Genomic DNA, 14,325 nt, shown 5'->3' with positions numbered 1-14,325 from the left:
GTTATGGAACTTGATCATGCATGACATTGTTATATACTACGATATTTTCAGGGCAAGGGTGAAGCATGACATAGCTTGATGGCAGTGACATGACTCATGAGAATATCAAGCTCTATACTCTCTTTGCAGGAAATGAACATAGTGGCAGTGGAATATAGTGCTGAAGAAGAATGACATCAAAGTGATCACCATAGACTAAGGTGACCATCAAATTTGATCATCATGTACAGTATTGTTATCTTATCGTGCGATTCGTGTGTTTTTAGTACAAAAGTTTAGTTATCCTGTAGCAACGCACGGGCATGCTACCTATACAACTAAAAAGAACAAACCAAACTGAATGGTTGCGACGATCGTTCGGGTCATCGCTCTGCCTTCACTGTGCCGATACCGTGAGTCATTCCCTCGCGCGTCCCTCGCACCCCCACGCGCCGTCAATCCGTCAATCATGTACCCGGCGTCCCGGCCTCCACCGCGCGATCATTTCCTAGAAAGACGGCAATCTCCCCACGATCCCAGCGATCCGTACAATCGATCGATCCCTCGTCCTCGCGGATATCCTCACTCTGCCTCTCCCTAAGCCTCGCAGGAAACCAACTTGGACATCCCTACGTCGCCGCATGTCTCCAACGCCGCCGTGCGCGAACATCCCTACGCCGCCGCAACCGCGTCGACCGTTGCCATCGCCACAAGGCCACGCCGCCGCCGAAAACATTTTAATCTAGATCTCTCACTCAAGACGTGTGGGAGCCACCGGATCCTACGCTGCACTGAAATCAATCCGCGCGGGCGATGCCATTGCTACCGCCAGGCGCTCCCTGGGGAAGCTCATCGTGGTCGAGGAGAAGGCGCTGAACCATCTCCATGAGGTGGGAAGGAGGGAGCAGTGACGAAGTTGCCGCGGACCATGTGGCGGCGGAGGAGGCCGCCCCCGCCTTGCCAACATGGAAGCTGCCCAGTCGCCGGCACCCCAGGGTGGCCGCGTCGTCGTCGCGGGCTCGTACTGACTACTGAGGCCCTTTACCGGACGCAGTTCTCTCTGACGCTCTGGAGCAAGGAGGTGGCCGACACATCCCAGACCATGGAATGTACTGTACGTGCTTATCTCATTTTACTGCTTATATATATTTGTTTTAGTCTGATTTGTAGCTTGGTTTGATAATGTGCCGCAGTAGGAACTTGGTTGTGTGTGCTGCATTAACCTGATTCCTGAATCTCAATACAGACTTTCCATGCCTGTTGGCAGTGGTAGGGCTAGCCCATAGAAGATGGGAAGATATCATGTTTAACAACTTCACATGGACAATCAGGAACTTCACCAAGTTCAACGCTGAAATTTGGCTTATGCTGATGCTTATGCTTATGCTTACGCTTACGCTTATGCTGATTTGTTATGAGAGAAAAACACTGTTCGTTCGCTGAAAAGTACTGCTGCAGAACAGGGTGGTTATTCAGATGGTTTTGTCATTGGCAGATTTAAATGGTTAGCTCCTCATCCCTTCCATTGTCCCGCCAGCAGAAAGCCAGATTCCATGGAGTTTTTTTCCTATCCCTGCGTTCTTTTGAGTAATCATCAATAAAACATCTGTTGATATTGTCGTGCAAGTGTTTGATGATTTTCACTAAGGGGAACAATGTGGACCACTTCTCAGTTTTTTTTTCTTAATTGCCAGACTGCTGGATCATATTGGTGTGGTGAAACATGGCATTCATTCTTCCATGGTCCACAATCCAGTATGTGTCCAGAATATATTGTAATTGCAAAAGGGAAGTGATAGCCCACTCTTGCCTACTTTCTTTCTTTGGCAGTATGTAAGCAAAGGAGACTATTAAAAGTGTTAGATTTTGTAGTGTTTCATTTCTCTAATTCTTTATTTTAGCTGGCTGACCAGCCAAAGGCACAAAAGTTCCGAACATATTTTAGTAATCCAATTAAATTTGTATAATAAATTTCTAACATAGGAAGATTAGTTCTGTTAGATAAATAGCACAGAGAACAAGTCAGTGCTTTGTGTACCTCTAAGGGCCTTGTATTTTCCACAGAGAATAAAACATAGGATTGTTGAGTTATGAGCAAAGATTTTTTTTAAAGATGCATGGATCTGCAGCTGTACCCATTATTGTTTCTGTTAAGTCTTTTTCTGCATATCAGGTAATCGTTGGTAGTGAAGAAGGCCTTTCAGGATTCAGTTGTGGAATATTAGCACAAAAGAAAAAAATATATATATGATTTTGATTGCAAGGGTTGTAGCTCGACAAAACTTTAGGCCTGCTTTGATTTTGGCTGTGGAAGAAGGCCAATAATGTGTGCACGCCACCCTGTTGTGTAGCAGATGTGAGGTGAGAAATTTCTTTCATCACCATGCAGATCCACTTTGTTCGTCTTATTCTTTCTAAAAATTTTCACATGCTAATTTGTTCCTGTAGCAAACAAATCTAATGGCTCTTGGTTTTGTTAGAGTCTTTCTTATGGTGTTTCAGTTGTGTTCATCTATGCAGCAAGAGCAGAACCATGTGTACTGCCTGAGTGCCTGTGTTCTGTGGAAATGGGGATCACGAGCAAGCAACTAATGCTTTTGCGAGACACTAACGATGAGCGACACCAGCACACATGCAAGGTGATCTCGTCCTGCTACCGAGCGTGCCTCCCCCCTCAATGGTGTGATGAGTGCATTTTCGGTGGTGATCCTTTGTTGAGCTCCATGGATTCTTGGGTTTGCTCTTGCCAATAGTAGTTAATATAGTGTGGTTTGTAGGATTTCAGTGGCCTCGAGCATTGAAGCTTATTGCAAGGGATATGCAATTATGCATGATGTGGAGGGGAAGTTTACATACCTTTCTCTCTGTGTGTGATGCCAATGTATAACTGCATGTTTTGATGAATTCAGTCAATTTGAGACTTAAGTAGTAGCGATGGTTGGCCAACCGAATGTTACAAACATCACAAGCTCAAAGAATCATGTTTTGTAATAGTACAACACATGTTCAAACTTAAGGTTCTTATGGTATTATTTGTTCCCGTTACAACGCACGGGCATGACCTAGATGGCTGAAGCATCCACGAACTTTGTGAGTCTGCGACGCCGCGCTCTCCGTGATTGTGTTAATTTCACGAACTTTGCCTTTTAGATTAAATGTCACTTTAATGTCGGTATTTAATTTCACAGTATTGTTATCTTATCGTGCAATCCATGTAGTTTTTAGTACAAAAATTTAGCTATCTCGTAGCAACGTACGGGCACGAACCTAGTAGACTCCTAAATCCTAAGATGATTCCCGTCTTGTACTCAAGTGGCCAGGCCAAGCCTTCATCGCGTGGGTCGTGGGCCTAGGAAAAGATGAAAGTGGAAAGCAGCCGCTAGGCTGCAAGTCCGCTCACCGCATCGTCCGTTCTTCGTTACCCTTTAACATTTTTTATACAAAATACAATATATTATATATACACGTATATACATATATTGTATTTGCTGGACCCTTCATACCCTGTAGCTTCGCCCCTGCCTTAAGTTCATGTTGGGACTTTCAAATCGTGAAATTCGTTTTCACAAAGCATCGCAAAAAATCGTTATCACAAAGTTTTTCAAACGTGTTTTGAACCCAACACTCGATCCTAGCACACATGTAAAGCGGCACTACATAACCGCTATGCAAACAAGTTTCCTCTCTTAATAGTATGACTATCTATCCTAAATCCTGGTGAAGCATTTCTCTACTCAACCTTTGACCAATAAAATAAAATGCCCTACAAATATACCTTTGTCTTATGCATTCTATTTCATCTCCTTTGTTTTTGGAGGTGCCACACAAGCATCCAACCTCCATCTTCATCAAACGATGACCAATGGTCATCCATATATAGTGTAGCCAACCATGCTACCTTTGATCATTGCCCATAGCATGAACTTCCTCCATCATTCTCCCATCAAGCCACTTCATTATCAACGCAAATCAACACTTGGCTTGATATCTCTTAGATAACTTTATAGCTTCACATGGCCTTATTGGTTCATCAATCACATCCTTGCTTGCTCTTCACCATTGTCCTAGTCCATCAGTGCCAAGCCCTTTGCTCTAGCTTCACTGCCTCGACGGTCCATTGTCCCTGAGCCTCTAGCTTGCCCTTTACCCTAGCAACTCGGTCCTTTGTAGCTAAGGGTCGACTTTTGATCTTCTCCATGTAGCCATATGACACCATGTAATGTCTTATATGCAATGAGCTCCTTCAACTTCACTAGTGGAGCACTTGAAACATGCATGAGACACTTCTATACTATAGCTCTATGTATTGTTCACACTAGTGTACATATGGACCAAGTACCTGTTTATCTCACGTGAAACACATTAGTCCACCTAAAGTTATCACTCAATTACCAAAACCAAACTAAGACTTTCAAAGGGGTGGACGATGGCCCATGCAGGTAGTGCTAGTGGATGGAGGAATAAGAAAAGGAGCAGGGGATCACTAGTACACAGAACATTAGTATTGGTTGTTCTAAATCTATTTTTACTGGCGTTTTTATCCTCCGCCAGTGCCAAAGGTTAGTGGAAATCACGAACTTCACATGCGTCTTCTAGAGAACCGTCGCTACAAATGATTTACACTGGGTGTTTTCTTAAGAAAACCGCCACTATAAATACATTTTTACTAGCTGTTTTTAAGGCTACCACCACTAGAAATGATTTCAAAAATTGCAAATCGGCCTCAAAAAATAGATTTTTTAATCCAGGGAGGCCGCCACCAGTGCCACCCACCCGCTCCGCCGAAGTCGCAAGTTGTAGCATTTTCGCTATGCTTCATGGCCGGCGGGATTCGAACCTACGACCTCACCCTCATGCGATGCTCCTCTAACCACTGTACCTCACACTCACTTGTGTTTATAATGGATTTTTTTTCTCCTCATATTATGCTCAACCGAGTTTAAATTGATTGTCTGAGACCCTAAACAAATTTAAATAAAAAATTTGTCAACTACAAAGTTGTATAACTTTTCGAGATCTACAACTTTCGTTTTGGTTGTTTCTCCATCCGAGGTCGTTTGAAAAATGGAAAAAGTCTACTTAACCCCCCACCTATCAAGGTCACTTACCCCCAAACATAAAACGTCTATTTTACTCTGAATTTCAAACGTTATTACGACCGGGCAGTTTTCGACGTGGTTTGCTACAGTAATTATCCTAACGCTAACTGTGGTTTCCAACCTTTTCTTTTTTTAATTTTACGAATTTTGAAAACATAGAAATTAAAATAATCTAATTTTGTTGGATCTACATGAGAGATCTATATAGTTAACATAATTGTGGTTGCTTTATATCAAGGTTTTTTGTACCTAAATTAATTGGAAAATCTAATTTTGTCTGTAATTAATTGGAATTTATCTATAACTAAGTTATACATGATCCAATGAGTATGAAATTTTTACTATAGTTCAAGCATACAATAATTAGCCTACCATAAAAATTTCACCATAATTGGACCACAGAAGCTGCAGCTATGAATTGTTCCAATTAATTACAGACAAAATTGGATTTTCCAATTAATCTAAAACTATAGCAAAAATTTTATACTAAAGCATATTATATTATATGTTCATTGTGTATATCTACTCATGTGGAGTCCAACAAAATTAGATTTTCCATTTTATAAATTTTCTGTGATTTACTATAATTTTTTAAAGATTCACCAGAAATAAATAAAAAAGAAAAAGACAAAACCATCATCACTATAGCAAAGCCACTGTTACTGTAGCAAAACCACTGTCGAAAACCGCCCGAGGGGGTAAAATAGACGGTTTTGAAAAGTTCAGGGGGTAAAATAGACGGTTTTATAGTTTGGGATGAAAAATTCAAATTTAAATTTGAGAAATTCAAACATAGTTTTCCTTGATAAGATGACTTTAAATGAAAAAGTTGTCAACTATAAAGTTACATAACTTTTTGAGTTGCTCTTGTTTTCCCTTGTTTTGAGCGGATTCGGTGCTAAGATGTGCGGGTGTTTTTCGGTTTGGAAACCTTGCAAGATTTTGACGTGTGGATTTGGTCCTCTCCAAGGTTTTTGGTGCTTGGTAATGGTATTGCCGTACCTGTTTTTACTATCACAATGGTTTTTGGTGGTGACGGAGAGGTTTAGGGGGCCAGCAGGCCGGCTCTATGGTGACATCCGCTCGAGTCCCTCTTTCGATACTTGGTGAAGTTCTGGAAGTTTTGGTTCGTTTCGCCGTCGATCTCTTCATGGCTGTGATGATACATACGTAGTTGAGGTTGTAGGGAGTTCTTCCTTCTTGGGATCGGAGGCCCTTGGATCTCCGTAATATTTTGGGCGGCTATGCCCTGAGCCCATGCTTTGCTTGAGTTGTTGCGTTGCGTTGCGTTCCGTGTTTGTTTCGGCGTGTTGCTTTTTGTTGTGGTTTTTCGGAGGGGAGACAGCAAGGAGCACCGTGACTCCATGGCATCGATCACTCTTTGACTTTCATCTCGAAAACTGTCTTCCTCTCGTCACCCGTTTCTCTTCATGCGTCTTGTTCTTCCTATTGCTTATGTGCATCGAAACCCCAGGATAATTTAGCTTGTAGTCTTTCAATCTTGTTGATGTCGTATCTACTTATACGTGTTCTATTTGGGATCTCCTATTTCTTTAGGCAGTTTTAGGTTTTTACAGACATGCGGATTTGAAGCACCCTTTTGTTATCGTGTTCTCTGTTTATCTTATGGACAATTGACACTTCTGTGTGTGCAGCATGAGATGGTCTCGAACTGCCTTTTTATCTTATCCCCCCTGTTTTTCTTTGCTAGGGGTTTGTACGTTTCTTATTGTCGCTTATTTATTGACCGAGTAATCTAGCTTGCAAAATTGAGTGCTGTTTTCTTATATATATATTACTGTAATTATAATAATTTCGCATCAAGGGTGTGCATATGGCTACGTGGTTCCTTCCTGTCATAATTTTGTAGGCGTAAATTATCTTTCAATCATGAATGTTGCTTGTTGTCCCTTTGTTTAAATAGAGTGCCTACAACTGTACGACTGGTTTGTTATCGAGCATGTTGAATACTGGTTTTCAAAATTCACACAAGTTGAACATCTTCACTTATACTGGAATTAGCTATCGTGATTTGGGTTTGTGAAACTTTGTTACTACAAAATGTCATATCACTCGCGTGTTAAATTTTTTGATAGATCTTTAAAGGGTTAAGTCCAATTTACACCCTCCAACTTGCAGCAAAGTTCAGATTTCAACCTCGAACTTCAAAACCGGACAACTTTGGCCCTCCAACTCTCGAAAAAGTTCAACTTTCAACCTTCTGGCCGGTTTTGTGGGTGAACAGTAATTTTTGATATTTTCGGGAGCGCCAACATTTTATATTATTTTTTCGAGCATCTTAACATCCTCAAATGAAAAAACTTAAAACTACAAAGTTGTAGATCTCATCGAGGTCTACAATTTACATATAAAAATTATTTTCATCCGACATCGTATTGAAGGGTTTTCTATTTTTTGAAATTTGAGTCTCATCACGCGATAAAATATGGTGCTGAAGTTTTATATTATTTTTTCGAGCATCTTACCGTCCTCAAATGAAAAAACTCAAAACTACAAAGTTGTAGATCTCATCGAGATCTACAATTTATATATAAAAATTATCTTCATCCGATATCGTATTGAAGGGTTTTCTATTTTTTGAAATTTGAGTCTCATCACGCGTGAAACAATTTTGTCGCGTGATGAGACTCAAATTTCAAAAAATAAAAAAACCCTTCAATATGATGTTGGATGAAGATAATTTTTATATGTAAATTGTAGACCTCGATGAGATCTACAACTTTATAATTTTGAGTTTTTTCATTTGAGGACAGTAAGATGCTCGAAAAAATAATATAAAATTTCAGCACCATATTTTATCGCGTGATGAGACTCAAATTTCAAAAAATAGAAAACCCTTCAATACGATGTCGGATGAAGATAATTTTTATATGTAAATTGTAGACCTCGATGAGATCTACAACTTTGTAGTTTTGAGTTTTTTCATTTGAGGACGTTAAGATGCTTAAAAAATAATATAAAATTTCGGCGCTCCCGAAAATATCAAAAGTTACTGTTCACCCGCGAAAGCCCAGAAGGTTGAACTTTTTCGAGAGTTGGAGGGCCAAAGTTGTCCGGTTTTGAAGTTCAAGGTTGAAATCCGAACTTTGCTGCAAGTTGGAGGGTGTAAATTGGACTTAACCCATCTTTAAATGCAGTACTTTATTAGACAACTGCCCTAGAATGCGCCCAATGAAGGATCCTGTTCCCGAACTTCGGTTATATTCTGCCTGACTCTACTGTCGATGCCCAGAGATGGTCTCTGCCCATCTCTGTTACCTGGGCCTTGTTTAGATCCCATCAAAGTTCCAAGTTTTTTCACTCTCTCTCCATCACATCAATTTTTAGCCGCTTGCATGAAGTATTAAATGTAGGTAAAAAAAATAACTAATTACACAGTTTAGTTGAAAATCACGAGATGAATCTTTTGAGCCTAGTTGGTCCACGATTGGACAATATTTGCTAAATAAAACAAAAGTGGTACTATTCATCAGGTTGGAAAAAGTTTCAATCTAAACAAGGCCCTGTTTCCTTGCTCTGTAACCTGTGTTGATATTTTGCTGTGATCAACATTTGTGAGACTTATTTGTTCCTTCGATTCCCAGGAGAAATGAGATTGAACCTGTTAATTTTCTGAACCTGCATGTACATGTTCAGTTTCTTGTGTACTGGTCAGTGTGTGCGCAAAGGAGCATATCTGTTCCATTTTGTCCTGGATTGATGATTGGTGTCAGCCTGTATTCCTGTCACAAGGGATTCATTTTTTTGTAACTACATGTATGAAACTAGAAATTCGCTAGGGAAGTTTTTTTTATTGCATTGAACAGCATGTATGATCACATTCACGTTCAGATTCTAAGCAGTGTTTTTATTTTCCAGTGTGAGCCATGGCGGCAAAGCTTGCTAGGGTTGTACGAATGGCTGCCATTACCTTTCGCACTTCCAGTAGCACTGAGCGTCTTGGCCATGGCACTGTGCCAAGTCTTTTTAGATTCTACAGTGTAGTTCCTGGTGAGACTTATTAATATGTAGTCATTTTCTTTGCAGTTTGGTATATTATAAGTTTATCTGTGAATGATCAATTTCTTTGCAGTTTATATATTATCAAATGTTTATCTATGAATGGAATCAGGATCATTACATGATGTCTGGCCATCAGAGAACTGCTTAAATAAGGCATGTGAAAACTACTCAGTGAAGCCATGGGAGGTTGTAGATGAAAATCCTTCTTACCACCATGAATTTGGTAAGTGCCCATCAACCTCCCCATCCCATCCAATACCTCCTGTCCTGGTTAGCACATAGATTTTCATGATGCTTTATTATTTACCAACTTCTCAAACACTGTTTTCTTTTCTCAATAATTTCAGTAGGGGCTTTGCCCCTCCTAATCTTTCAAAAAAAAAACTTTCCGAATGTTATCAAATGCATCACAGCTGGTGCTCATGGTCCAATACGAGCTAATGGCTTGCCCGAGTATGTTGATTGGAGAGTCGAGGGCGCTGTGACCCCAATTCAATCCCAAGGAAATTGCGGTAGTGCTAACATCCCTTGATTATTGATGTTTGGTTACTAAATATATTATTTACTCTTATTTAAATTTCACACTCTTTCTTTACTACCTAGCTTGCAGTGGAGGGGATAAACTTCATAAAAACTGGTGAAACTCTCATAACAGCAACTGGTTGACTGTAATCATATTGAGAACCACTGTAATCATATTGAGAACCACGGATGCATCAATGGTTCGGTGAGGAATGCATTCCAATATATCATGAGGTCTGGGGGTATTGTCGAACTAAAGTATTACCCATATGTAGCCCGCCAGAACGTTTGTCAACGATTTCTGGTATGTTTCAACATCCCCTTTCCATTTTGGTTAGATGTTAAAAGATTATGATGTTTATACCTAAAATTGTATATACCGAGCTACTAGTCCCGGACCCTGGTTTATCATTGGCCAACTAATTTTTTTGTTTGTTTTGTGTCACAGGCTCCAGCTGTTACAACTGACATCTATGAAGTCAAGGTAAATGCAACTGAATTTGATCTACTGCAGGCAATAGCAACGCAACCGACATGTGTCATGGTGAAGGCTGACGAACAATTTAAACAGTATTCAGGGAGGGTAAATTCTAACTCTGTTTATTCTATGCTTACTACTTCATTCTTCCATTTCTAATAGGATACTAATAGCAATAAAGGCAACATGTATACTTTTCAAATTCATAGCATGCGGTTATGATGTGGAAGGCCTAATAAGGTAGCTCCCAAAATATAGACTTTTTCTTCCACATGGGTGCATGTCCATCCTCGTCGTTCGGAACAGGTTGGCTACCAGAGCCCTTGCCAAAGACTACCCTCACATCCTTTATCATAAAAAATACATGTTTAACATTATGGTGAACGGGCTTAGTGCGTTTTTCTTTCTCCCCTTCAAAATGCTTCCCTTTCTTTCTTAACAGGTGTGTTGGTCCCTTTCTTTCTTAACAGGTGTGTTGGTGAATTAGAAATTGAACCGAATAGAAAGGGGCCTCCGGGAGGCATCCGATGCTCCCGTCGGCCTAGGGTTTGTATGGGAACCGATGGAATAGAAGGAAAGTTCTCCCCTCACCCTAGGACCCATGAGTGCCTTATATAGAAGGAGAGAGGGTAAGGGTGATTTTCTCCTATGCCCTTGGTGGGGAATAAAATTGCGTCTAGGTCCTTAGGCTGGATCCTTCCATGGGCCATGTAGGAGGTTGTTTAGGCCCATCTAGGGGGGAACCCATTTATAATTCCCCCAACAGCACTCCCCTATCTGCAAGCCCTGAGTTTAGGAGGGGTGAGTAGAAGCATACAATCATGGGCCAAACTCCTCCTTCACCAGGGCACACCATCATCTATCATTAGGAAGTTTACCACCGCATTCCCTTCGCTTCGAAGAAACTGTGCGCATATGGGAAGTGATGTAGAGTATTGTAGGTAGATCGAATACGTTAGGAAGCTTGGGTTCAGTGGTTGCCCTTGGTTTTTATGTGTACATGTAGTTGCATTTGCTCTATGTTTATGTTAGTAAGTCAATTAGAAATTTTAGTTAGCGTGTTTAAGTGTAAGTTAAATTTGGTTAGCATTTGTTGGTTAAATTTGGTCTATGTTTAGGTTAGTAAGTTAGTTACAAATTTTAGTTAGCATGTTTAAGTTAGTTAGTATGGGTCCCACATGTCATCCTCTACTAGGATGTATATTTGTGTAGTTTGTTTTAGGTAGTATTGCTTGAGTTGAGAGCAAGATTTGGAGAATATGAAAATAGGTGGCTACCCATATAGAGAAATAGATAGTCTGTTAGAGCATCTCTAATAGTGTTACATAAAACAGACTACCGATGTGAACTAAAAATTAGCCCCTGAAACCATATGGTTCAGTCCACATCAGCATCCTACATGTTAAAGACTGTTTCTAACTGCTAAATCGTAACTAGAGAATGAGGCCAGGGCATGAATCTCATCGCCGCATCGGATGCCTGCAAGCAGGGTGGGTACGTGTTAGCAACCTCAACCTTGCAACTCGATCACACACCAACAATATAATCACGGTAGCAATTCAGTACAATTGAGATGAACTAGAGCAGGGGAGGAGGAAGCAGAGAGTACAGATATAGGAGGAGCAAGCAGCAGGAGGAAGATCTAGAAGGCTCTAGAAGGGACTAGAGATAGTAATCTAGGTACAAGAGAGAGGTAGTCTTGGGGAGCAAGATGAACAGTAGACTAGGAAGAGTATTCTGATAATTTGTTCGATGCCTCCTTTCGTGTGACGCTGACCCTTTTGTACTGAGGCTCAGAGAGTTGCTGCCAACCTGCCGAGGCCCATGGCCCAAGAAGCTATTGGCCCAACATCTATCCCTAACATTCCCCTCCTCTTAAAATTCGGCTTGCCCCCATGCCGATGCATAATATCGCTCAAGCAGCAATTCACTGTGGAGAGCATGCACTTGAGTGGCTGAATAGCACCTTGTGCTAATGCAAACATAGCAGTAAACACTAGCAGTCCTATGACCTTAAGCAGCAGTCTGTTCGCACACTGATAAACCACCAGGAGCCCATGGTATGTGTAGCTGTTGAAGGTCAAGCCACTGTAAGAATGCTTCTGAACGCTGCACCACTTTTTTTGACAGTAACACATACTTTCTTCCATAATTGTTGCATTGGCTCTTCCATGGACGAGGGTAATTTCATCGTTCCAACAAAATAAGCACCACATGGTTGCACCTTGATCCATCAGACATGACCTCCAAGTGTATGGTGGTAGTAAACATAGAATCAGCAATATCCAGCTTACTGGCAATTGAGGTGGTCCTGAGTAACGAAGCAGTTGCCAAATGCTTTCCAAAGATAAGGGCTAAGAAGAAGTTGCAGTCCAAACAAGTGTGTATATAATTATATGTGAAGGTAAATCTGTTTGCTCATTGCTGACAGCAAAGAATCCATCACCATGCTTTTGTGGTAGTTAAAGCATCTAGGCCCCTAATTGGGTTTTGGTGATTAATGACAATGCGTGATTACTGTGACTAACGTGTGTTTTGCAGAGGCAATTCAGTTAGGTCACGGTAATGGAAATTGATTGGGCAATCATGCTTGTCATGCCCCTACGATGGAAATCGTTTTGGTTTTCAAACGATGGATGGTAAGGTTAAGGATGGACTAGTTCTAAGTGTCATTTGGTGTTGAGAAGACACTTAGAGTAGTTTAGGACTTTGTTTTTCCTTTGACCATATTATTAAGGGGGTATGGATGGGTAGCTTGATCTAGGTGAGTCTAGTGGGTTAGGTATGGTGCACACTTGTCAAAACTAGCACTAGGTAGCTCCAAAATAGCCCTGAGATCAATTGGAGCAAACTTCATTCCAACAGCTCGTTTTAAACATGGGTGTATAAATACTTCCTCCATTCGTGTGAGGGTGTACTTTTGCTCATTCCAACAGCTGAGAAACACCCTTAAAAGTGCCAAGAAGAGCAAGGTCCTAGTGAGGTGATTGAGATTTGAGAATCCAAGAGAGAGCCCTCATTAGTGAAAGCAAGAGTAACAAAGTGTGAATCCATCCTTCTCATTAGGCTTATAATGGTCAAGTGAGAGTGCGTGCTTGTTACTCTTGGTGATCTCCATCACCTATATGGCTTGGTGGTGATTGGGAGCTTGGTGATCATCCGGCGGAGCTTGTGGATGACCCAACTCAAGTTGTGAGCGGTTATGGGTGATTCACCATGATGGAGTGTCAAAGAATCAACCCATAGAGAGCACTTGATCCTTGCATGGATCAAGAGGGAGCTACACCCTTGCGTGGGTGCTCCAATGAGGACTAGTGGGGAGTGGCGACTCTCCGATACCTCGGCAAAACATCGCCGCTTTCCTCTTTCTCTCTTTACTTTGAGCATTTACTTTGAGCAATTCAATTCTTGTCTTTACATTCATAGAATTGCCTTGCTAGAGTAGGATTGGAACTTAGGTTGCAAGATTTTTTGTGTGGTAGAACATTAGAAACACTTTCTAGGCACAAGGGGTGAAGTGGGCTAATCGTAGGGTTTAATTATTGCAAAGAAATTTAGAATTAGCCCAATTCACCCCCCTCTTGGGCATCTTGATCCTTTCAATTAGTATCAGAGCCTTATGCTCACGAAATTAGACTTAACCGTCTAGAGAAAGATGTCTCACGGGGATGGTCCTCCTCCTATCTTTGAGGGGGATGATTTTCCTTATTGGAAAATCTGCATGGAGGCGTATTTAGAAGCTCTAGATGTTGGAATACTTAGAGCCGCCTCACAAGGATTCCCAAAACCTCAGGATCTCATGCACCTTCAAGGCAATGAAGTAAATTACGAAAAATAGAATGCAAAGGCTCAAAACACTATCTTTAGAGGCCTTTGCAAAGATGTGTTTAATCGGGTGAGGAACCACAAAGACGCCCATGCACTATGGTCGGACATTTGTGCACTCCATGAGGGAATAAAGAGCGAGCGTGAGGAACGCTATCATCTTGTCATGAAAAAGGTAAACTCATTTGAGATGCTTCCTAAAGAGAGTGCTAATGAAATGTACTCATGCTTGAATGTTCTTGTAGAGGAAGTCAATGGGCTTGGACTTACTCAAATGCAACCATCCGACGTTGTAAGAAAAATCTTGAGTGTCCTCCCCATTGACAAATATGGGCATACTATGACCATGCTTCATCAAGGTGATCTTTCCACCGCTACACCAACACAAATCTTGGGAAA

Source organism: Miscanthus floridulus, chromosome 18, assembly GCF_019320115.1.
Source record: "Miscanthus floridulus cultivar M001 chromosome 18, ASM1932011v1, whole genome shotgun sequence".
Classification (NCBI taxonomy): Eukaryota; Viridiplantae; Streptophyta; class Magnoliopsida; order Poales; family Poaceae; genus Miscanthus; species Miscanthus floridulus.
This window is presented reverse-complemented; position numbering follows the sequence as displayed.